The 23,977-nt window shown below is 55.4% G+C and overlaps 1 protein-coding gene across 1 annotated transcript in view; it reads left to right on the plus strand.

The window, feature by feature from the left end:
* Window positions 1–23,977, plus strand: part of spega (striated muscle enriched protein kinase a) — a 354,671-nt gene that overhangs the window by 103,171 nt on the left and 227,523 nt on the right. Inside the window, exons 2-4 of the mRNA XM_072580011.1 lie at window positions 13,294–13,336; window positions 20,532–20,566; window positions 23,152–23,256. The gene's annotated coding sequence lies outside the window, so the exon portion shown is untranslated. The remainder of the gene's footprint in view (window positions 1–13,293; window positions 13,337–20,531; window positions 20,567–23,151; window positions 23,257–23,977) is intronic.

Below are 23,977 nucleotides of genomic sequence, written 5' to 3' on the forward strand. Positions count from 1 at the left end.
GGGGGTGGTTGCATAGGGGGAGAGTCCACAGGGGGAGACTGCACAGTTGGGAGAATGTGCAGGGGGGAGACTGCACAGGGGGAGAGTCCACAGCGGGGAGATTGCACGGGGGGAGGGTCCACAGGGGGGAGATTGCACAGGGGGAGAGTCTACAGCGGGGAGATTGCACAGGGGGGAGACTGCACAGGGGGAGAGTCTACAGGGGGGAGATTGCACAGGGGGGAGACTGCACAGGGGGAGAGTCCACAGGGGGAGCTTGCACAGGGGGGAGCTTGCACAGGGGGGAGATTGCACAGGGGGGAGATTGCACAGGGGGGAGATTGCACAGGGGGGGAGACTGCACAGGGGGAGAGTCTGCACAGGGGGAGAGTCCTCAGCGGGAGAGTCCACAGGGGGAGATTGCATGGGGGGGGGGAGGGGGTGGAGTCTACAGGGGCAGAGTCCATGGGGGGAGACCGCATAGTAGGGAGACTCCACAGGAGGAGACTGGACAGGGGGAAGAGTCCACAGGGGTGAGATTGCACAGGGGGGAGAGTCCACAGGGGGGAGATTGCATAGGGGGAGAGTCCACAGGGGGGAGATTGCACAGGGGGGAGAGTCCACGGGGGGATATTGCACAGGGGGGAGGTTGCACAGGGGGGAAGAGTCCACAGGGGGGAGATTGCACAGGGGGAGAGTCCACAGGGGGGAGACTGCACAGGGGGAGAGTCCACAGGGGGGAGACTGCACAGGGGGGAGACTGCACAGGGGAGAGTCTGTACAAGGGGAGAGTCCACAGGGGGAGATTACACAGTGGGGAGACTGCACAGGGGGAGACTGCACAGGGGGAGAGTCCACAGGGGGAGATTGCACAGCGGGAGAGTTCCTCAGAGGGAGAGTCCACAGGGGGAGATTACACAGGGGGGAGATTACACAGGGGCGAGACTGCACAGAGGGGCGACTGCATAGGGGGAGAGTCCACAGGGGGGAGACTGCACAGGGGGAGTGTCCACAGGGGGAGATTGCACAGGGGGGAGACTGCACAGCGGGAGAGTCCACAAGGGGAGATTGCACGGGGGGAGGTTGCACAGGGGGAGAGTCCACAGCGGGGAGACTCCACAGCGGGGAGAGACTGCACAGCGGGGAGAGACTGCAAAGGGGGGAGAGACTGCACAGGGGGAGTGTCCACAGGGGGAGATTGCACGGGGGGAGGTTGCACAGGGGAAGAGTCCACAGGGGGAGATTGCACAGGGGGGAGATTGCACAGGGGGGAGATACTGCACAGGGGGAGAGTCCTCAGCGGGAGAGTCCACAGGGGGAGATTGCCTGGGGGGGGGGAGGGGGTAGAGTCTACAGGGGCAGAGTCCATGGGGGGAGACCGCATAGTAGGGAGACTCCACAGGAGGAGACTGGACAGGGGGGAGAGTGCACAGGGGGAGAGTCCACAGGGGGGAGATTGCAAAGGGGGGAGAGTGCACAGGGGGTGAGTCCACAGGGGGGAGAGTGCACAGGCGGAGAGTCCACAGGGGGAGAGTCCACAGGGGGAGACTGCACAGCGGGGAGACTGCAGAGCGGGAGATTGCACGGGGGGAGAGTCCACAGGAGGGAGATTGCACCGGGGGGGGGAGATTGCACAGGGGAGAGACTGCACAGGGGGAGGGTCCATAGGGGGAGAGTCCACGGGGGGAGATTGCACAGGGGGGAGAATCCACAGGGGAGAGTCCACAGGGGGAGAGTCCACGGGGGGCGACTGCACAGGGGGGAGACTGCACAGGGGGGAGACTGCACAGGGGGGAGACTGCACAGGGGGAGAGTCAACAGTGGGTCGATTGCACAGGGGGGATACTGCAAAGGGGGAGACTGCACAGTGGGGAGACTCTACGGGGGAGTGATTGCACAGGGGGGAGACTGCACAGGGGGAGAGTCCACGGGGGGAGAGTCCTCGGGGGGGGGGATATTGCACAGGGGGGAGCTTGCACAGGGGGGAAGAGTCCACAGGGGAAGATTGCATGGGGGGAGAGTCCACAGGGGGGAGATTGCATAAGGGGAGAGTCCACAGGGAGGAGAATGCACAGAGGGAGAGTCCACAGCGGGGAGACTGCACAGGGGGGAGACTGCACAGGGGGAGAGTCCACAGGGGGGAGACTGCACAGGGAAGAGTCCACAGGGGGAGATTGCACAGGGGGAGAGTACACAGTGGGTAGATTGCACAGGGGGGAGACTACACAGGGGGAGAGTCCACAGTGGGTAGATTGCACAGGGGGGAAACTGCACAGATGTGAGACGGCACAGGGGGAGAGTCCACGGGGGGAGAGTCCTCAGGGGGATATTGCACAGGGGGAGAGACCACAGGGGGAGACTGCACAGTGGGGAGAATGCACAGGGGGGAGACTGCACAGGGGGAGAGTCCACAGGGGGAGAGACTGCACAGTGGGGGAGACTGCACAGTGGGGAGAATGCACAGGGGAGAGACTGCACAGGGGAGAGTCTATACAGGGGGAGAGTCCACAGCTGGAGATTACACAGTGGGGAGAGTCCACAGCTGGAGATTACACAGTGGGGAGACTGCACAGGGGGAGAGTCAACAGGGGGGGAGATTGCACAGGGGGGGGACTGCACAGGGGGGAGACTGCACAGGGGGAGATTGTACAGCGGGAGAGTTCCACAGAGGGAGAGGCCACAGGGGGGAGATTGCACGGGTGGAGACTGCGCAGTGGAGAGACTGCACAGGGGAGAGTCCACAGGCGGGAGATTACACAGGGGCGAGACTGCACAGAGGGGAGACTGCACAGGGGGAGAGTCCACAGGGGGAGAGTCCACAGGGGGAGAGTCCACAAGGGGAGATTGCACGGGGGGTGGTTGCATAGGGGGAGAGTCCACAGGGGGAGACTGCACAGTTGGGAGAATGTGCAGGGGGGAGACTGCACAGGGGGAGAGTCCACAGGGGGGAGATTGCACAGGGGGGAGACTGCACAGGGGGAGAGTCCACAGGGGGGAGATTGCACGGGGGGAGGGTCCACAGGGGGGAGATTGCACAGGGGGGAGACTGCACAGGGGGAGAGTCCACAGGGGGGAGATTGCACGGGGGGAGGGTCCACAGGGGGGAGATTGCACAGGGGGGAGACTGCACAGGGGGAGAGTCCACAGGGGGGAGATTGCATAGGGGGAGAGTCTACAGCGGGGAGATTGCACAGGGGGGAGACTGCACAGGGGGAGAGTCCACAGCGGGGAGATTGCACGGGGGGAGGGTCCACAGGGGGGAGATTGCACAGGGGGGAGACTGCACAGGGGGGAGACTGCACAGGGGGAGAGTCCACAGGGGGGAGATTGCATAGGGGGAGAGTCTACAGCGGGGAGATTGCACAGGGGGGAGACTGCACAGGGGGAGAGTCCACGGGGGGATATTGCACAGGGGGGAGGTTGCACAGGGGGGAAGAGTCCACAGGGGGGAGATTGCACAGGGGGAGAGTCCACAGGGGGGAGACTGCACAGGGGGAGAGTCCACAGGGGGGAGACTGCACAGGGAAGTGTCCACAGGGGGAGATTGCACAGGGGGAGAGTCCACAGTGGGGAGAATGCACAGGGGAGAGACTGCACAGGGGAGAGTCTGTACAAGGGGAGAGTCCACAGGGGGAGATTACACAGTGGGGAGACTGCACAGGGGGAGATTGCACAGGGGGGGAGATTGCACAGGGGGGGAGATTGCACAGGGGGGAGACTGCACAGGGGGAGAGTCCACAGGGGGAGATTGCACAGCGGGAGAGTTCCTCAGAGGGAGAGTCCACAGGGGGAGATTACACAGGGGGGAGATTACACAGGGGCGAGACTGCACAGAGGGGCGACTGCACAGAGGGGCGACTGCATAGGGGGAGAGTCCACAGGGGGGAGACTGCACAGGGGGAGTGTCCACAGGGGGAGATTGCACAGGGGGGAGACTGCACAGCGGGAGAGTCCACAAGGGGAGATTGCACGGGGGGAGGTTGCACAGGGGGAGAGTCCACAGCGGGGAGACTCCACAGCGGGGAGACTCCACAGCGGGGAGACTGCACGGAGGTAGAGTCCACGGGGGGAGAGTCCACAGGGGGAAGATTGCACAGGGGGGAGAGACTGCACAGGGGGGGGAGACTGCACAGGGGGAAGACTGCACAGGGGCAAGACTGCACAGGGGCGAGACTGCACAGGGGCGAGACTGCACAGGGGAAGAGTCCACAGGGGGAGATTGCACAGGGGGAGATTGCACAGGGGGGAGATTGCACAGGGGGGAGATTGCACAGGGGGAGAGTCCTCAGCGGGAGAGTCCACAGGGGGAGATTGCATGGGGGCGGGAGGGGGTAGAGTCTACAGGGGCAGAGTCCATGGGGGGAGACCGCATAGTAGGGAGACTCCACAGGAGGAGACTGGACAGGGGGAAGAGTCCACAGGGATGAGATTGCACAGGGGGAGAGTCCACAGGGGGGAGATTGCACAGGGGGAGAGTCCACAGGGGGGAGATTGCACAGGGGGGAGACTGCACAGGGGGAGAGTCCACGGGGGGATATTGCACAGGGGGGAGGATGCACAGGGGGGAAGAGTCCACAGGGGGGAGATTGCACAGGGGGAGAGTCCACAGGGGGTAGACTGCACAGGGGGAGAGTCCACAGGGGAGAGACTGCACAGGGGGGAGACTGCACAGGGAAGTGTCCACAGGGGGAGATTGCACAGGCGAGAGTCCACAGTGGGGAGAATGCACAGGGGAGAGTCTGTACAAGGGGAGAGTCCACAGGGGGAGATTACACAGTGGGGAGACTGCACAGGGGGAGATTGCACAGGGGGGGAGATTGCACAGGCGGGAGACTGCACAGGGGGAGAGTCCGCAGGGGGAGATTGCACAGCGGGAGAGTTCCTCAGAGGGAGATTACACAGGGGGGAGATTACACAGGGGCGAGACTGCACAGAGGGGAGACTGCATAGGGGGAGAGTCCACAGGGGGGAGACTGCACAGCGGGAGTGTCCACAGGGGGAGATTGCACAGGGGGGAGACTGCACAGCGGGAGAGTCCACAAGGGGAGATTCCACGGGGGGAGGTTGCACAGGGGGAGAGTCCACAGCGGGGAGACTCCACAGCGGGAAGACTCCACAGCGGGAAGACTCCACAGCGGGGAGACTGCACGGAGGTAGAGTCCACGGGGGGAGAGTCCACAGGGGGAAGATTGCACAGGGGGGAGAGACTGCACAGGGGGGAGAGACTGCACAGGGGGGAGAGACTGCACAGGGGGAAGACTGCACAGGGGCGAGACTGCACAGGGGAAGAGTCCACAGGGGGAGATTGCACAGGGGGGAGATTGCACAGGGGGGAGATTGCACAGGGGGAGACTGCACAGGGGGGGAGACTGCACAGGGCGGGAAGCTGCACAGGGGGAGAGTCCTCAGCGGGAGAGTCCACAGGGGGAGATTGCATGGGGGGGGGGGGGAGGGGGTAGAGTCTACAGGGGCAGAGTCCATGGGGGGAGACCGCATAGTAGGGAGACTCCACAGGAGGAGACTGGACAGGGGGGAGAGTGCACAGGGGGAGAGTCCACAGGGGGAGACTGCACAGCGGGGAGACTGCATAGCGGGAGATTCCACAGGGGGAGATTGCATGGAGGGAGAGTCCACAGGAGGGAGATTGCACCGGGGGGGGAGATTGCACAGGGGAGAGACTGCACAGGGGGAGGGTCCATAGGGGGAGAGTCCACGGGGGGAGATTGCACAGGGGGGAGAGTCCACAGGGGGAGAGTCCACAGGGGGAGAGTCCACGGGGGGCGACTGCATGGGGGGAGAGTGCACAGGGGGGAGAATGCACAGTGGGGAGACTGCACAGGGGAGAGACTGCACAGGGGGGAGACTGCACAGTGGGGAGACTGCACAGTGGGGAGACTGCACAGGGGGAGAGTCAACAGTGGGTCGATTGCACAGGGGGGATACTGCACAGAGGGGAGACTGCACAGGGTGAGAGACCACAGGGGGAGACTGCACAGTGGGGAGACTGCACAGGGGGAGAGTCAACAGTGGGGGAGATTGCACAGCGGGAGAGTCCACAGGGGGGAGACTGCACAGGGGGAGAGTCCACAGGGGGAGATTGCACAGTGGGGAGACTGCACAGGGGAGATTACACGGGGGGAGATTACACAGAGGGGAGACTGCACAGGGGGAGAGCCCACAGGGGGAGATTGCACAGGGGGAGACTGCACAGTTGGGAAAATGCCAGGGGGGAGACTGCACAGGGGGAGAGTCCACAGCGGGGAGATTGCACAGGGGGAGAGTCCACAGGAGGGAGATTGCACAGGGGGAGAGTCTACGGGGGAGTGATTGCACAGGGGGGAGACTACACAGGGGGAGAGTCTACACAGGGGGAGAGTCTATGGGGGAGTGATTGCACAGGGGGGAGACTGCACAGGAGGAGAGTCTGCACAGGAGGAGAGTCCACGGGGGGAGAGTCCTCGGGGGGGGGGGGATATTGCACAGGGGGGAGCTTGCACAGGGGGGAAGAGTCCATAGGGGAAGTTTGCATGGGGGGAGAGTCCACAGGGGGGAGATTGCATAAGGGGAGAGTCCACAGGGGGGAGAATGCACAGGGAAGAGTCCACAGGGGGAGATTGCACAGGGGAGAGACTGCACAGGGGGAGAGTACACAGTGGGTAGATTGCGCAGGGGGGAGACTACACAGGGGGAGAGTCCACAGTGGGTAGATTGCACAGGGGGGAGACTGCACAGGGGGAGAGTCCTCAGGGGGGATATTGCACAGGGGGAGAGTCCACAGGGGGAGACTGCACAGTGGGGAGAATGCACAGGGGGGAGACTGCACAGAGGGAGAGTCCACAGGGGGTGAGTCCACAGGGGGAGATTGCACAGTGGGGGAGACTGCACAGTGGGGAGAATGCACAGGGGAGAGTCTGTACAGGGGGAGAGTCCACAGCTGGAGATTACACAGTGGGGAGACTGCACAGGGGGAGAGTCAACAGGGGGGGGAGATTGCACAGGGGGGAGACTGCACAGGGGGAGATTGTACAGCGGGAGAGTTCCACAGAGGGAGAGGCCACAGGGGGGAGATTGCACGGGTGGAGACTGCGCAGTGGAGAGACTGCACAGGGGAGAGTCCACAGGGGGAGATTACATAGGGGGGAGATTACACAGGGGGGAGATTACACAGGGGCGAGACTGCACAGAGGGGAGACTGCACAGGGGGAGATTGCACAGAGGGGAGACTGCACAGTGGGAGAGTCCACAGGGGGAGATTGCACAGGGGAGAGTCCACAAGGGGAGATTGCACGGGGGGTGGTTGCATAGGGGGAGAGTCCACAGGGGGAGACTGCACAGTTGGGAGAATGTGCAGGGGGGAGACTGCACAGGGGGAGAGTCCACAGGGGGAGAGTCCACAGCGGGGAGATTGCACGGGGGGAGGGTCCACAGGGGGGAGATTGCACAGGGGGAGAGTCTACAGGGGGGAGATTGCACAGGGGGGAGACTGCACAGGGGGAGAGTCCACGGGGGGAGATTGCACAGGGGAGAGTCCACAAGGGGAGATTGCACGGGGGGTGGTTGCATAGGGGGAGAGTCCACAGGGGGAGACTGCACAGTTGGGAGAATGTGCAGGGGGGAGACTGCACAGGGGGAGAGTCCACAGGGGGAGAGTCCACAGCGGGGAGATTGCACGGGGGGAGGGTCCACAGGGGGGAGATTGCACAGGGGGAGAGTCTACAGGGGGGAGATTGCACAGGGGGGAGACTGCACAGGGGGAGAGTCCACGGGGGGAGAGTCCTCAGGGGGGATATTGCACAGGGGGAGAGTCCACAGGGGGAGACTGCACAGTGGGGAGAATGCACAGGGGGGAGACTGCACAGAGGGAGAGTCCACAGGGGGTGAGTCCACAGGGGGAGATTGCACAGTGGGGGAGACTGCACAGTGGGGAGAATGCACAGGGGAGAGACTGCACAGGGGAGAGTCTGTACAGGGGGAGAGTCCACAGCTGGAGATTACACAGTGGGGAGACTGCACAGGGGGAGAGTCAACAGGGGGGGGGAGATTGCACAGGGGGGAGACTGCACAGGGGGAGATTGTACAGCGGGAGAGTTCCACAGAGGGAGAGGCCACAGGGGGGAGATTGCACGGGTGGAGACTGCGCAGTGGAGAGACTGCACAGGGGAGAGTCCACAGGAGGAGATTACACAGGGGGGAGATTACACAGGGGGGAGATTACACAGGGGCGAGACTGCACAGAGGGGAGACTGCACAGGGGGAGATTGCACAGAGGGGAGACTGCACAGTGGGAGAGTCCACAGGGGGAGATTGCACAGGGGAGAGTCCACAAGGGGAGATTGCACGGGGGGTGGTTGCATAGGGGGAGAGTCCACAGGGGGAGACTGCACAGTTGGGAGAATGTGCAGGGGGGAGACTGCACAGGGGGAGAGTCCACAGCGGGGAGATTGCACGGGGGGAGGGTCCACAGGGGGGAGATTGCACAGGGGGAGAGTCTACAGGGGGGAGATTGCACAGGGGGGAGACTGCACAGGGGGAGAGTCCACGGGGGGAGAGTCCTCGGGGGGATATTGCACAGGGGGGAGGTTGCACAAGGGGGAAGAGTCCACGGGGGAGATTGCATGGGGGGAGATTGCACAGGTGGAGAGTCCACAGGGAGGAGACTGCACAGGGGGAGACTGCACAGGGGGGAGACTGCACAGGGGGGAGACTGCACAGGGAAGTGTCCACAGGGGGAGAGTCCACAGTGGGGAGAATGCACAGGGGAGAGACTGCACAGGGGAGAGTCTGTACAAGGGGAGAGTCCACAGGGGGAGATTACACAGTGGGGAGACTGCACAGGGGGAGAGTCAACAGGGGGGGGAGATTGCACAGGGGGGAGACTGCACAGGGGGAGAGTCCACAGGGGGAGCTTGCACAGCGGGAGAGTTCCTCAGGGGGAGATTACACAGGGGGGAGATTACACAGGGGCGAGACTGCACAGAGGGGCGACTGCACAGGGGGAGAGTCCACAGGGGGGAGACTGCACAGGGGGAGTGTCCACAGGGGGAGATTGCACAGGGGGGAGACTGCACAGGGGGGAGACTGCACAGCGGGAGAGTCCACAGGGGGAGATTGCACGGGGGGAGGTTGCACAGGGGGAGAGTCCACAGCGGGGAGAGTCCACAGCGGGGAGAGTCCACAGCGGGGAGATTGCACGGGTGGAGAGTCCACAGGGGGGAGATTGCATAGGGGGAGAGTCCACGGGGGGAGAGTCCTCAGGGGGGATGTTACACAGGGGGGAGGTTGCACAGGGGGAGAGTCCACAGGGGGTAATTGCACAGGGGGAGATTGCACAGGGGGGAGATTGCACAGGGGGGAGATTGCACAGGGGGAGAGTCCACAGGGGGGAGACTGCACAGGGGGAGAGTCCACAGGGGGGAGATTGCATTGGGGGCGGAGTCCACAGGGGTGTGATCGCACAGGTGGGAGAGTCCACAAGTGGGAGACTGCCCAGGGGGAGAGTCCAGAGATTGCACAGGGGAGCGACTGCAGAGGGGAGCGACACAGGGGGGAGATTGCACAGGGGGGAAGATTGCACGGGGGAGGGGGAGAGTCCACGGGGGGAGACTGCATGGGGAGAAACTGCACGGGGGGGACTGAACAGGGGGAGAGTCCACGTGGGGAGATTGCACGGGAGGAGACTGCACAGGGGGAGAGTCCAGAAATTGCACAGGGGAGCGACTGCACAGGGGGGACATTGCACAGGGGGGAGATTGCACAGGGGAGGGAGAGAGTCCACGGGGGGAGTCTGCATGGGGAGAGACTGCACAGGGAGAGTGTTTCCAGGAAAGAGGCTGCACAGGGATGGTCAGGGGAGCAGCCTGGAAATGTGGTATAATTTGCTGAAGATGTGGTGGGGAGTGATAGGATGGGTGGAGGGGGAGCTCAGAGACAGAACGAGGTATGAAAGGGGTAGGGGACCATGACAGAAGAGAAACTGAAGGAGTGGTAACGAGAGCTGAGAGTGGGAGGGAATGGGTAGGTGGTGCTGGAAGGAGCCCATGACCTGACAGGACTGGGGTGTGATGGCAGAAACAGCTGTCACTATCATCCCTGCCCCTCCACCTGCACCCACCTATCACCTTCCCAGTCACCTTCCCCCAACCCCAACCCCACCCTCTCCCCCATTTATCTGCCAGCCCCCTTCTCCCACCCTCATTTCTGATGAACAGCTTATACCTGAAATGTTGACTCTTCTGCTCCTCAGATGCTGCTTGACCTGCTGTGCTTTTCCAGCACCACACACTCAACTCTGACTCTTCAGCATCTGCAGTCCTCACCTTCTCTTTGTGGTTAAAGGAGCTGAGGGATATGGGGTGAGGATTGGACTAGGGTGTGGAGCTCAATGATCAGCCATTGCCATGCTATCCCAAGGGGCTTCGATGGGCTGAATGACAAGGGTCTTTTCCCTCAGGTGGGGGAGTTAAAACCAAGGGGGCTTGTTTTGAGGGTGAGGGGAGAAAGATTTAAAAGGGACATGAGTGGCAGCTTTTTTACACAGAGGGTGGTTCGTGTGTAATGAGCTGCCAGAGGAAGTGGTGGATGTCGGTACACTGACACCGATTAAAAGCTTTTTGGATAAGAACATGAACAGGAAAGGTTTGGAGGGATATGGGCCAGGAGCAGGCAGAGGGGAACAGTTTAGTTTGGGAGCATGGTTGGTGTGGATTGGTTGGACCGAAAGGTCTGTTTCCGTGCTGTATGACTCTATAAATGCTGGTACAGGCTCGAAGGGCCGAATGACCCACTTTTGCTCCTATCCCCTGTGCTCCTATGCCTTACCAATCAGCCGTATAAATAAACCCACCTGCCAAGAATGAAACTGTAACAAACGCAGTTCCCTTCAAGATCAAAGTGGATAATACTGGGAGTACAGATATAGTAATCTTTCTCAGATTCACCTTGACCCCCAGGCGTACCATTGATCCTGATTCTACAACCCGTTGTGGCTCTGCCCCCGTTCATACAACACAGACCCCAGAGAAACCCCTTCAATCGACGGCTCCCTTCTCACCGACCCCACAGTAACCGAGGAAACAGCTCGTGTCCGGGATAAACCCGGCACATTCTCAACAGTCACCCAGACGGATTTGTCAGCAAATCCCTCAAGACAGACCGGGCAACTCTAGAACTCAAGGGCCAGCGTTATACAGCAACCTGTAGTCGGGATATCTGGGAGAATCCTGCTCAGCCACGGATTAGTGAGAAGGTGGAATGGTTGAGGCACCTTGGAGGGGAACCCGGATGAAGAGCTGAGGGAGACAGGAAGAACGGGATATGTTGAGAAAGTGAGATGGAGCAGCATTAGAGGAGGGCTGATATGGAGCAGGATGGGCCGAATGGCCTGATTCTGTGCTATAAAGAACCAGGGGGCACAGCCTCAAAATAAGGGGAAGCTGGTTTCAGACTGTGTTCAGGAGCAGCTTCTTCACCCAAAGGGTTGTGAATGTGTGGAACTCCCTGCCCGGGGAAGCAGCTGAGGCTTCCTCATTAAATGTTTTTAAGGCAAAGGTAGATTTTTGAACAGTAAAGGAAGTAAGGGATAGGGTGAGAGGGCGGGTAAGTGGAGCTGAGCCCACTGAAAGATCAGCCATCATCTTATTGAATGGTGGAGCAAGCTCCAGGAGCCAGACGGCCTACTCCTGCTCCTAGTTCATGTGTTAAAGTTCATGACTGACAGTCATAGGGCAGGGTTGAAAAATGTGGTGCTGGAAAAAAACACAGCAGGCCAGGCAGCATCCGAGGATCAGGAGATGATGGGCTGCAATTTTTTCTCCAGCACCACATTTTTCAACTCTGGTACTCCAGCATCTGCAGTCCTCACTTTCTCCTAGTCATAGGGCAGGGGGCAATGTTCTGGGTCACTGAGGTTCGCTGCACATTTCTTATCCATCTGTATCACTGGGGAGGGGAGGTCTCTCAGTGAGGGGTCAGTGCCTGGGGTTCCCAGTTGGAAGTGATGGATGTTGGGGAGGTGGGTGGTCCCACCACCAGGGCTGATGGGACTCAGAGCTCAGGACCATATAGTGTTCCTGAATCCTCTCAGGACCAGGCTGGGGGTGGGGTGGGGGGGCTGGTATGTCCTGTTGGAATCACTGATCATGCAAACAAAAGCTGCTCCACTAGATCTCTGCCATCTCTCTGAAGGTCACCTGAACCATCTTGGCATTGCAATTCTGTGTGTTGAGGGGCACAGGGATAGTGCAGGAAAGTCAGCTTGAGAATGAGTTGTGATCTTATTGGATGGCTCGATGGGCGGAATGGCCTACACCAGCTTCTCATTTCTGCTCTGATTTGTAATTTTGAAACTCAGAATCATTACAGTGCAGAGAGGCCATTCAGCCCTCTTGCCAATCTCCTGCCATTTCTCCATCTCCCCACTCACCACCTCTATCCATGTAATCATTCAATGCCCCTCTTGAATACCCCAATTAAACCTACCTTCCCCACATTTCCACGCAGCACATTCCAGACCCTAACTACTTGCTGAAAATGCTTACAGTTTCCTTGGTTTTATGAACAGGGACGTAGTGTATAAGATGATGTTGAACTTGTACAAGACCCTTGTTAGACTTCAGCTGGAGTATGTTATACAGTTGTGGGCACCACATTATCAGAAAGATAAGAGTGTATTGGAGAGAGTGCAGAGCGATTTACAAGAATAGTTCCAGGAATGAGAAACCTCTGTAATAAGGAGAGATTGAGGAAGTTGGGAGTGTTCTCCTTCAAGAGAAGGTGGCTGAGAGGAGATCGGATAGAGGTTTTCAACATCATGAACGGGGACTAGATAGAGAGTGATCGGGAGAAACTGTTCCTGTTTGTAAAAGGAGCAAGAACTGGATGGGCATAGAATTAAAGTGATGTACAAACAAAGCAAGTGAGAAAAAAGCATTTTCACCCAGCGAGTAGTTAGGGTGTGGGACACACTGCCTGGGAATGAGAGGGTGGCAAGTTCAATCGAGACATTCAAGAGGGGGATTGGATGGTTATCTGAATGGAAATGGTGAGCAGGGAGATGGGGAAATGGCAGGAGATGGGCATTAGGGGATAGAAGCAATACAAGCACAATACCCGAATGGCTTCCTGCACTTTAGCAATCCTATGATTCTGAGTCTGAAGTGAGTGCTGGAGTTTGTGAGTTGTCTGTGAGCCTTTGTACCTGTGTGAGCGGTGAGAGCGAGAGCGGAATGCTAACCCAGTAGCTGAGGCTGGGACCGCTCTGTACATTGCTGCTGGAGTGCCTGTGACTGTCACTAACCTCCTGTTGTTCCCTTACAGAAAGCTGGGCACCCTACCCGCACGTTTGGACGACTAACTCATGGTGCGTTGCATTGTACTTAACCTCTGTGTGCATTCGCTCTGACTGCCCATGCTGTTCGCAGCATGGAAGCATCTCGTGGCATTGGAGGAGACCCTTCAGCCCATCATCCCTGTGCCAGCTCCATGAAGGAGAAACATAGATACATAGAAAATAGGGCAGGAGTAGGCCATTCGGCCCTTCAAGCCATCTCCACCATTCAGTATGACTATGGCTGATCATCCAACTCAGTCATCTGTTCCTGCTTTCCCCCATACTCTTTGATCCCTTTAGCCCTAAGAACTATATCTAAGTCCTTCTGGAAAACATTCAATGTTTTGGATTCAACCGTTTTCTGTGACAGAGAATTCCCCAGGCTCCCCGCTGTCTGGGTGAGGATATTTCTCCTCATCTCCATCTGAAATGGCCCACCCTGTATCCTTAGACATTGACCCCCCCCCCCCCCCCCCCCCCCGGTTCAGGACTCCCTGGTCATCAGGAACATCCTTCCTGTGTTTACCCTGTCTACTTCCTGTTAGAGTTTTATAGATTTCTATGAGATTCCGCTCATTCTTCAAAACTCAGGAGCTGTCCATGTCGGCCTGCTCTCCTATTCTTTGTCGTTTTAAGTTAATTATATCGTTCCATTTGGAGAAGCTCAGTGGAATTTGCATTGACGTTGGGAAGGGTGTGGATGGGGAAGGCCATATGAAGCAGTTTGCACTGACAGGTGCTCAGTATCGTCCTCTAGCTGCTGTTTCCCATATACCCAGAGAATCGAGTCGGTGGAGGTGGGGTGCGAGATGAATTATTCTTTTCACACAGCGAGTTGCTGTGAACTGGAGTGGAGTCCACAATCACGGGAGGGGGATAGGAAAGTAAGGTTGAAGTGAGATTGAAGTGAATGGTCCCATAGGCTCGAAGGGCTGAATGGCCTACTCTTGCTCAAAAGTCCCTGTGCGCCTATGTTTCTATGTTTTCATGGATTCAATCAAAACTTCTAGAATTCAAAATGTGATTAATAACAAGAAAAAGAAATGGCGTTGCTGAGGTGGAAGAGGAGGTTGGGGTTCTGGGGTTAATTCGATAGATCTTTCAAAGATCAGGCACAATGGGCTGAATAGTCTTCGTCTGTGCTGTGCCATCCTACAGCAATGGGGACAATATCCTTTCCTCTGGTTGATGGAATGGAATGCAGTTGAGGCTTTTGACCAAGGTTCTGCCTCACACATCCATAAAGTCACCACCAGGGGAGCCATTCCCTTAAAACATGGTGGCCAAGGTAGGGGTCTCCAAGCAGCATAAAGGATAAATTGGCAACATGTGTTCCAACACTTGGATCAAAGGTAGAAGACAGAGGGTGGTGGTGGAGAGTTATTTTTCAGACTGGAGGCCTGTGACCAGAGGTGTGCCACAGGATCAGTGCTGGATCTACTGCTTTTCATCATTTATATAAATAATTTGGATGCGAGCATAAGAGGTACAGTTAGTAAGTTTGCAGAAGACACCAAAATTGGAGGTGTAGTGGACAGTGATGAGGGTTACCTCAGAGTACAATGGAATATTGATCAGATGGACCAATGGACTGAGGAGTGGCAGATGGACTTTAATTTAGATAAATACGAGGTGCTGCGTTTTGGAAAGGCAAAGCAGGGCAGGACTTATATACTTAATGTTTAGGCCCTGGGGAATGTTGCTGAACAAAGAGACCTTGAAGTGCAGAGTGGTAGCTCCTTGAAAGTGGAGTCGCAGGTAAATAGGATAGTGAAGAAGGCGTTTGATATGCTTTCCTTTATTGGTCAGAGTATTGAGTACAGGAGTTGGGAGGTCATGTTGCAGCTGTACAGGACATTGGTTAGACCACATTGGTTGGAATATTGTGTGCAATTCTGGTCTCCTTCCTATTGGAAAGATGTTGTGAAAGTTGAAAGGGTTCAGAAAAGATTTACAAGGATGTTGCCAGGGTTGGAGGACTTGAGCTATAGGGAGAGGCTGAACAGGCTGGGGCTGTTTTCCCTGGAGCGTCAGAGGCTGAGGGGTGACCTTATAGAGGTTTACAAAATCAAGAAGGGCATGGATAGGGTAAATAGACAAGGTATTTTCCCTGGGGTGGGGGAGTCCAGAACTAGAGGGCATAGGTTTAGGGTGAGATGGGGAAAGATTTAAAAGGGACCTAAGGGGCAACTTTTTCACACAGAAGGTGGTATGTGTATGGAATGAGCTGCCAGAGGAAGTGGTGGAGACTGGTACAATTACAACATTTAAAAGGCATCTGGATGTGTATACGAATAGGAAGGGTTTGGAGGGATATGGGCCAAGTGCTGGCAAAATGGGAGTACATTAGGTTAGGATATCTGGTCGGCATGGACGGGTTGGACTGAAAGGTCTGTTTCTGTGCTGTACATTGCTATGACTCTGTGACATGTGTTCCAACACTGTGTGCTGCAAATTTTGAGAGAGATTTGCAGAAATGCTCAAAGGGGAAAAGCCTTCTGGGTTGGAGGGAGATAACAGCCCAGTGAGATTAATTGGCTGCTCTTTCAAAGACATTGAGACATCCAAAGGCATGATGGGGTGTGACTGGTGGATTCGGGAAGAATGCTTCCTGGTGTGTGAAAGATGGGGACTAGGGGACATAGCTGGAAAATAAGAGGCAAAGATGGGGAGAAGATGGTTTTTCTCCCCGAGAGTTGTGAACCTGTGGGAACCAGTTCCCCAGGGAGTGGTGGAGGGCAGGATCCCGGATTATTTACCATGCAGTGTTAGTTGGAATCTTGACTAACGAAGGGATGGGAGGCAATGGGAATAAGCAGGCACTTGATGTTCATCATCAGACTATCCCATCAGTGAGCACGAGGGGCTGAATAGCCTACTCCTGCTCCTGTTTCCCATGTTCAGAAGAGCCATCAGTAATCCAACGGCTTCCTGCTATTGTTCTGTATATGTCGGTGTGTGCATGATTGTCTTGATGTTGGATGAGAACTTCCAAGTGATGGAGTTGCTGGAAGATCTCCGGGTATGTTCCGACTCTAACTAGGAGCTGCAGGATTGGGTGGAATCTTGCGGAGGAGTGGGATTTTAGTTCCATCTGGGTCAGGCTGTGTGAGATTGTGGGATCCTCAGTAAAGGGGCAGGTATCCATCCCAGCAATGAGCTCCTCCTAACAAGGACAACAGCAGGGGCTCCGTACTGACACCAAAAACAGTCCCTCTGTATGGAGAAAAAAGGACATTTGGGCCAGGTCTGTGCAGGTTAGGGTGGATTGGCCAAGCTAAATTGTCCATAGTGTTCAGGGATGTGTAGATTAGGTGGATTAGTCAGAGGTAAATGTAGAGTAGTAGGGTAGGGAAATGGGTCTGGGTGGATACTCTTTGGAGGGTTGGTGTGGACTTGTTGGGCCAAATGGCCTGTTTCCACACTGTTGGGATTCAGTGATATGAATCCGAGCTGGCTCTTTGATACAACTCTCCGACCAGTTCTACTCTCTCTTTCCTGTCTCCCCCCAACCCTCCAGGGCCTTGTGTATCTTGCAATTCCCTTTGGAAAGTTCCTAGGAATGCTGTCTGTACTGCCCTTTCAGTCAGCACCTCCCGGCAGTCAAGGGCCCTGGCCCTGAATCCTTGCTGGATGACTCTATGCCTCGATCTAAGTCAATACCCCTCTTGATCTTGCCTTCTTTGTGAGCTGGAGCAGTCCCTCGCTATCTACTCTGCCCTGCTCATGATCTCTGTCTGATCTCCCTCTCGACCTTCTTCTCTCCCAACTGCTTCAATCTAACCTCATCATCGACGTGGGTTTCTGATCAAAACCCCTTCCTGGACTTCAAACATGGTTCCCTCTCTTATACAGAGGCCACCGGATCTGCTGAGTTTCTCCAATATTTTCTGTTTTTATTCGAGCCCAAGATAACTTTCTGGGACATGGGTTCAAGCCTCTGTGTGAGGGCTGATAGAATTTACCCTCATCGAACACATTTAGGATACAAGGCGTAAGTGAGGACTGCAGATGCTGGAGATCAGAGCTGAAAATGTGTTGCTGGAAAAGCGCAGCAGGTCAGGCAGCATCAAAGGAACAGGAGAATCGACGTTTCGGGCATAAGCCCTTCTTCAGGAATCAAACGTCGATTCTCCTGCTCCTTTGATGCTGCCTGACCTGCTGCGCTTTTCCAGCAACCCATTTTTAAGCTCTGATCTCCAGCGTCTGCAGTCCTCACTTTCTCCTAGATGCTGGAGATCAGTCAAGATTAGAGTGGTGCTGGAAAAGTGCAGCAGGTCAGGCAGCATCCGAGGAGCAGGAAAATCGACATTTCGAACACAAAGGGCTTTTGCCCGAAACGTCGATTTTCCTGAATTTAGGATATAAAGCTAGTCTCAGTGAGAGGGACCAGGAATCTATTGTCAATGGTCAGAAAACACCCTCAGGGTCACTAATGCCCTTTAGGGAAGGACACTGCCATCCTCAACTGGTCTGGCCTCCATGTGACTCCAGACCCACAGCAGTGCAGTTGGCACTTACCCACACTCTGGGCAATTAGGGATGGGCAATAAATGCTGGCCCAGCCAGAGATACCCTCATCCCGTGAACAATAAGACAAATTTGTTCCCCTTTAATAAACTGGATACAGAGATCCCATTGAAGGTGCTAAAGGGATTCACATAATTGTTATCAACACCCCAAGCCTCCAGCCCACAGGAAAGTGAGAGGTGACTCATAAGAGATGTTTAAATTTGGAATTCCCCCTCCCAGGGCAGAGCTGAGGAAGTGGTACCCTGCTGAGGGGCAAAGGTGTTACAGCTGATGCCCACTCTGCACTCCCCAGCTGGAGAGAAACATTCCCATGGGACATTTGGGAGACTGCAGTTACTCCCCACATCCCAGTAGATATTTATCCCACAGAGTGCCCAGAAAACTGCTCCCACTTGGGGAAGGGACCAAAGCAAGATCCTTCAGTAAGGGACAGCCTGAGTACATCCAATCACCAATTCAGCAGAGATATCATTCCACAAGGAATGGGGGACTCACTCCCTCAGGGAGTGGGGGAGAATGGGAGACTCCCTCCCACGGGGAGTGGGGGAGAATGGGAGACTCACTCTCACGGGGAATGGGGGAGAATGGAGTCTCACTCCCACAGGGAATGGGGGAGAATGGAGTCTCACTCCCACAGGGAGTGGGGGAGAATAGAGTCTCACTCCCACAGGGAGTGGGGGAGAATGGATTCTCACTCCCACAGGGAGTGGGGGAGAATGGATTCTCACTCCCACAGGGAGTGGGGGAGAATGGAGACTCACTCCCACAGGGAGTTGGGGAGAATGGAGACTCACTCCCACAGGGAGTGGGGGAGAATGGAGACTCACTCCCACGGGGAATGGGGGAGAATGGAGTCTCACTCCCACAGGGAGTGGGGGAGAATAGAGTCTTACTCCCACAGGGAGTGGGGGAGAATGGATTCTCACTCCCACAGGGAGTGGGGGAGAATGGAGACTCACTCCCACGGGGAATGGGGGAGAATGGAGTCTCACTCCCACAGGGAGTGGGGGAGAATGGAGTCAGTGAGGGTATGGGGGGAAAAAATTGGAGACTGGGCTCCCATGGGGAGAAGGGATAATGGGGGTCTCACTTCTACAGGGAATGTGGAAAGAGGAACAGCATGGATACATCCAGGAGAAGCTACATAATGAGGTGATACAGAAAGGAAATGCTGATTGGGTGAGATTGGGAGGGATAGTAGGAGTGTTGTGTTGAGCATGTGCACTAGAACGGAGCAAAAGGGCTGAATGGCCTCTTTCTGTGCTCTAATTGTGATATCAAGATGTTGAAAATAGAAGATCCCTGCAGTTCTCTGATTTATAAACAGCAACTGAAACTCTTTACTCAAGTGTAGCTGACACACTTAAACAAAAGCAAAATCCTGTGAATTCTGGAAACCTGCAATAAGACAGAATACGGGGAATGGGGGAAAGACTCAGCAGGTCTGACAGAGTCTGTGAAGAGACAAACAGGGGTTCTAGTTCAATATAAACAATCTCAAGAGCAGCACGTTGCAGATCATAACTTTTGAAGAACTGGACTCAAGACATTAATTGTGTTTCTTTCTGGAGGGAAGCCTCAGACCTGCTGAGTTTCTCCAGTATTTCTGGAGGGTCAGTGCTGAGGGAGTGCCATACTGTCGGAGGGTCAATACTGAGGGAGTGTCGCACTGTCAGAGGGTCAATACTGAGGGAGTACCGCACTGTCGGAGGGTCACTCCTGAGGGAATATCGCACTGTCAGAGGGTCAGTACTGAGGGAGTGCTGCACTGTTGGAGGGTCAGTACTGAGGGAGTGCTGCACTGTCGGAGGGTCAGTACTGAGGGAGTGCTGCACTGTTGGAGGGTCAGTACTGAGGGAGTGCTGCACTGTCGGAGGGTCAGTACTGAGGGAGTGCCACACTGTCAGAGGGTCAATGCTGAGGGAATACCACACTGTCGGAGGGTCAGTGCTGAGGGAATACCACACTGTTGGAGGGTCAGTGCTGAGGGAATACCACACTGTCGGAGGGTCAGTGCTGAGGGAGTGCTGCACTGTCAGAGAGGGTGTGGCGCTAACGAGGAGTTAAACTCAGGTACCATTTGCTTTTGTTGGGATCACAATCCCACAATCGAATGGGTGGGAAGAGAGGGAGTGGGGAACCTCTCCCCCATGTCCTGTTAATGTTTACCCCCTCAGCCAGTGACAGGTAAACAGGTCAGGAACACTTTGCTGATAATGGGAGCTTCCTGTGTGCAAATTGGGACACTGTCACATCCCGAATTTGTGAAAATGCCTGCGAGTGTAATTGTTTTTGTGATTCTGAACGATGGGAGGTGTTTGAGTAGGTCTCAGTTCGATGGGAATTTGTAGATGATGCTGAAGCAACGGATGGACACTCTCTTGTGGTTTAGCATCTGCGGTCTGCAGAGGGAGATGGGGAGGCAATGGGGAATACAAGGGGAGGCAGTGGGGGGTGGGGTGGTGGTGCGGGATGCGGGACTCCCCAGGTGCAACAGGTTGTCAGGTGTAAGTAGCCCCTTGTGAATTTCATGGCTGTACCCAATGTATCTGCTTGCTCAGTGTGAGTCCTCCCACGTGTAGCGTGTTGTGCATGTTGCTGTCACTGTGTAAGTGTGTGTATGTATGTGTGTGCTCGCTGCTGTTAGTAACCATTTAATAATATCTCCTTTCTCTTGCTGCCCCCATGGAAGCGAAGTATTCCGCTCCTGCAGAAAACAAAGTGACGGTATGGAACTGCTTCTGTCTCTCTCTTCTGTTTCTCCGAAAGGACTGAAGTGGGTGGGATCAGTGGGTCTGTGGAATGCAGGGGTCCATCAAAATACATTCCCAAAATGTTACCAGAGATATTCCAGTGGGAACGCTGGGATTGAGGCAGCTTGAGGTCATCACAATATCAAAATAAAATTTACCACCTAATCTGTCAAAGGGTTGGTGCTGAGGGCCCCGTGCCACACCCTCAGAGGGTCAGTGCTGAGGGAGTGCCACACTGTCCGAGGGTCAGTGCTGAGGGAGTGCTGCACTGTCGGAGGGTCAATGATGAGGAAGTGCCACACTGTCTGAGGGTCACTACTGAGGGAGTGCCGCACTGTCAAAGGGTCAGTACTGAGGGAGTGCCACACTGTCAGAGGGTCAGTACTGAGGGAGTGCCGCACTGTCGGAGGGTCAGTGCTGAGGGAGTGCCACACTGTCGGAGGGTCAGTGCTGAGGGAGTGCCCCACTGTCAAAGGGTCAGTACTGAGGGAGTGCCACACTGTCGGAGGGTCAGTGCTGAGGGAGTGCCACACTGTCGGAGGGTCAGTGCTGAGGGAGTGCCCCACTGTCAAAGGGTCAGTACTGAGGGAGTGCCACACTGTCGGAGGGTCAGTGCTGAGGGAGTGCCACACTGTCGGAGGGTCAGTGCTGAGGGAGTGCCGCACTGTCGCAGGGTCAGTACTGAGGGAGTACCGCACTGTCGGAGAGTCAGTACTGAGGGAGTGCCGCACTGTCGGAGGGTCAGTGATGAGGGAGTGCCCCACTGTCGGAGGGTCAGTGCTGAGGGAGTGCCGCACTGTCGCAGGGTCAGTGCTGAGGGAGTGCCACACTGTCGGAGGGTCAGTGCTGAGGGAGTGCCCCACTGTCGGAGAGTCAGTACTGAGGGAGTGCCACACTGTCGGAGGGTCAGTGATGAGGGAGTGCCCCACTGTCGGAGAGTCAGTACTGAGGGAGCACTGTACTGTGATAGTCACTACCTTTTCTGATGGAACCTTTAGGCGATGGTCCCTCTTGCTTCTCCGTCGTGGAAATCCCATGGACAGTCATTTCTGTCTCTGATTTGATCAATGACTTTCCCAAAAGTAAGCTTATCCAGTCACGTTCATTGTTTGTGGGATCTTGCTATGCGCAGATTGGCTGTTGCTTTTCCTACATTACTACACAATGTCAATCTCCTGAATTCCTGTACACCTAACCCATTTGGAATTTCAACATTTGTACGTTTCACGTCTTCCAAAATCTCTCCTGCTTTCCTCTGCTAATGATAAAAGTGAATACACTCGCACATTCTCCTTCCTCTCCTTCCCTTGTCTGTGTGTTCCTGTGGCCACCTGGTGTTCTCCTTCTTGTTTGTATTTCCACCAAAGTGTTTTTCTCGGCAAACGAGTGACATTACTGTCTGTCTTTATTGTCTATGTCTCTAATTTCCATTGTATGTAGCTAAATCTTTCCAACATCCCACTTGTAAAAATCTTGTTAGTTTGAAAATGCCCCTTTATTTCTACATTCCACTTCCTGTCCATGAACCAATCACTATCCAATATTGTCTCTGAATCTCTGATCTTATCTACTCACCATTTTGTGTGGAACTTTATCAAATGGATTTTGGAAATGTATCTACTGACTGTCACCTAGTTCCATTCCCCAAAACATAAAATAAATTTATCAAATAGGATTTCCCTTTCATAACACCATGTTGACATGCTGTAAATATGCTCCTGCTTTTCAAAGTGCATTGTTAGTGCTAGATTCCAGCATCTGGAATGTTGCCATCGCTGGCTGGCCCAGCATTTATTGCTCTCTCCCAAGTTGCCCCTTGAGAAGGTGGGGGTGAGCTGCCTTCTTGAACCGCTGCAGTCCATGTGCTGTAGGTTGACCCACAATGTCCCTTAGGGAGGGAATTCCAGGATTCTGACGCAGCGATACTGAAGGAACGGCAATATATTTCCTTGGAGGGGAATTTGCTGGGAATGGTGTTCCCATATATCTGCTGTCCACTGACGGTCAGTAGCAGGAGTGTGTACCATCTACAAGATGCACTGCAGAAATTCACTAAAGACCCTCAGACAGCACCTTCCAAACCCACATCCACTTCCATCCAGAAGGACAAGGGCAGCAGATACATGGGAACATCACTCACCATCCTGACTTCGAAATATATCACCGTTCCTTCATGCCACTGGGTCAGAATCCTGGAATTCCCTCCCTAAGGGACATTGTGGGTCAAGGGCAACTAGGGACGGGCAATAAATGCTTGGACCAGCCGCGACACCCACACCTTGTAAACATATAAAGTGAAATAGATGGATGTGTTTAAGAGTGAAGCTGGACAAGTACAAAGGGAAAAGGAAGGGAAGGAGATGGTGATGGAGTGAGAGCAGGAGGCAGGTGGATGAATCTGTTATTTCATGAACCTTTTGGTTAGTGTCTGTTCTGTACACACCTCTAACATGAACCTACCTGAACGAAAGAGGACTCCGTCACTGTCTATCAGTGTCACACTCTACTTGGACATCAGAGATAATTCTGTAAATACTGAAGAATTTTATTTTGATCTAGACTCGGAGGAATGTGGCGAAGAGGAAACGTTTGAAACACAGAAAGTGGAACCCACGGAGGGATACCTCCACCCTCAGCAAGCAGCTAGTCAAAGAGTGTCCACAGGTAGGCCTGAGGTCAAAGGGCAGCTCTAGAGAGCAAAGGTTCCACTGAACACACCTCCTGAGCTGCTCCCTCCATCAAAACAATCCCATTCCCCTGTCAGTCCCCTGCATAACGACAGATATCACCTTCACATCTTGCAGCCTGTTTTTATTCTTCCTATAAACTCCTTCACCCCCTCCCTATCTCTGTCACCTCCTTCGGCCCCTACAGCACTCCGAACTCTGACACCCTCTCCAGCCCCTACACCCCTCCCTATCTGTGTCCCAGAGCCCAGCCCCTATAGTGCTCCCTTTCTCTGACCCTCCTCCAGCTTCAACACCCCCTCCCTATCTCTGTCCCCTCCTCCAGCATCTAAACCCCTCCCTATCTCTGACCCTCCTCCAGTCCCTACACCCTCCTATCACTGTAACCTCCTCCAACACCTACACAGTGGGCGGCACGGTGGCACAGTGGTTAGCACTGCTGTCTCACAGCGCCAGAGACCCGGGTTCAATTCCCGCCTCAGGCAACTGACTGTGTGGAGTTTGCACATTCTCCCCGTGTCTGGGTGGGTTTCCTCAGGGTGCTTCAGTTTCCTCCCACAGTCCAAAGATGTGCAGGTCAGGTGAATTGGCCATGCTAAAATTGCCCGTAGTGTTAGGTAAGGGGTAAATGCAGGGGTATGGATGGGTTATGCTTCGGCGGGTCGGAGTGGACTTGTTGGGCCGAAGGGCCTGTTTCC

This window comes from Chiloscyllium punctatum, chromosome 10, assembly GCF_047496795.1.
Source record: "Chiloscyllium punctatum isolate Juve2018m chromosome 10, sChiPun1.3, whole genome shotgun sequence".
Classification (NCBI taxonomy): Eukaryota; Metazoa; Chordata; class Chondrichthyes; order Orectolobiformes; family Hemiscylliidae; genus Chiloscyllium; species Chiloscyllium punctatum.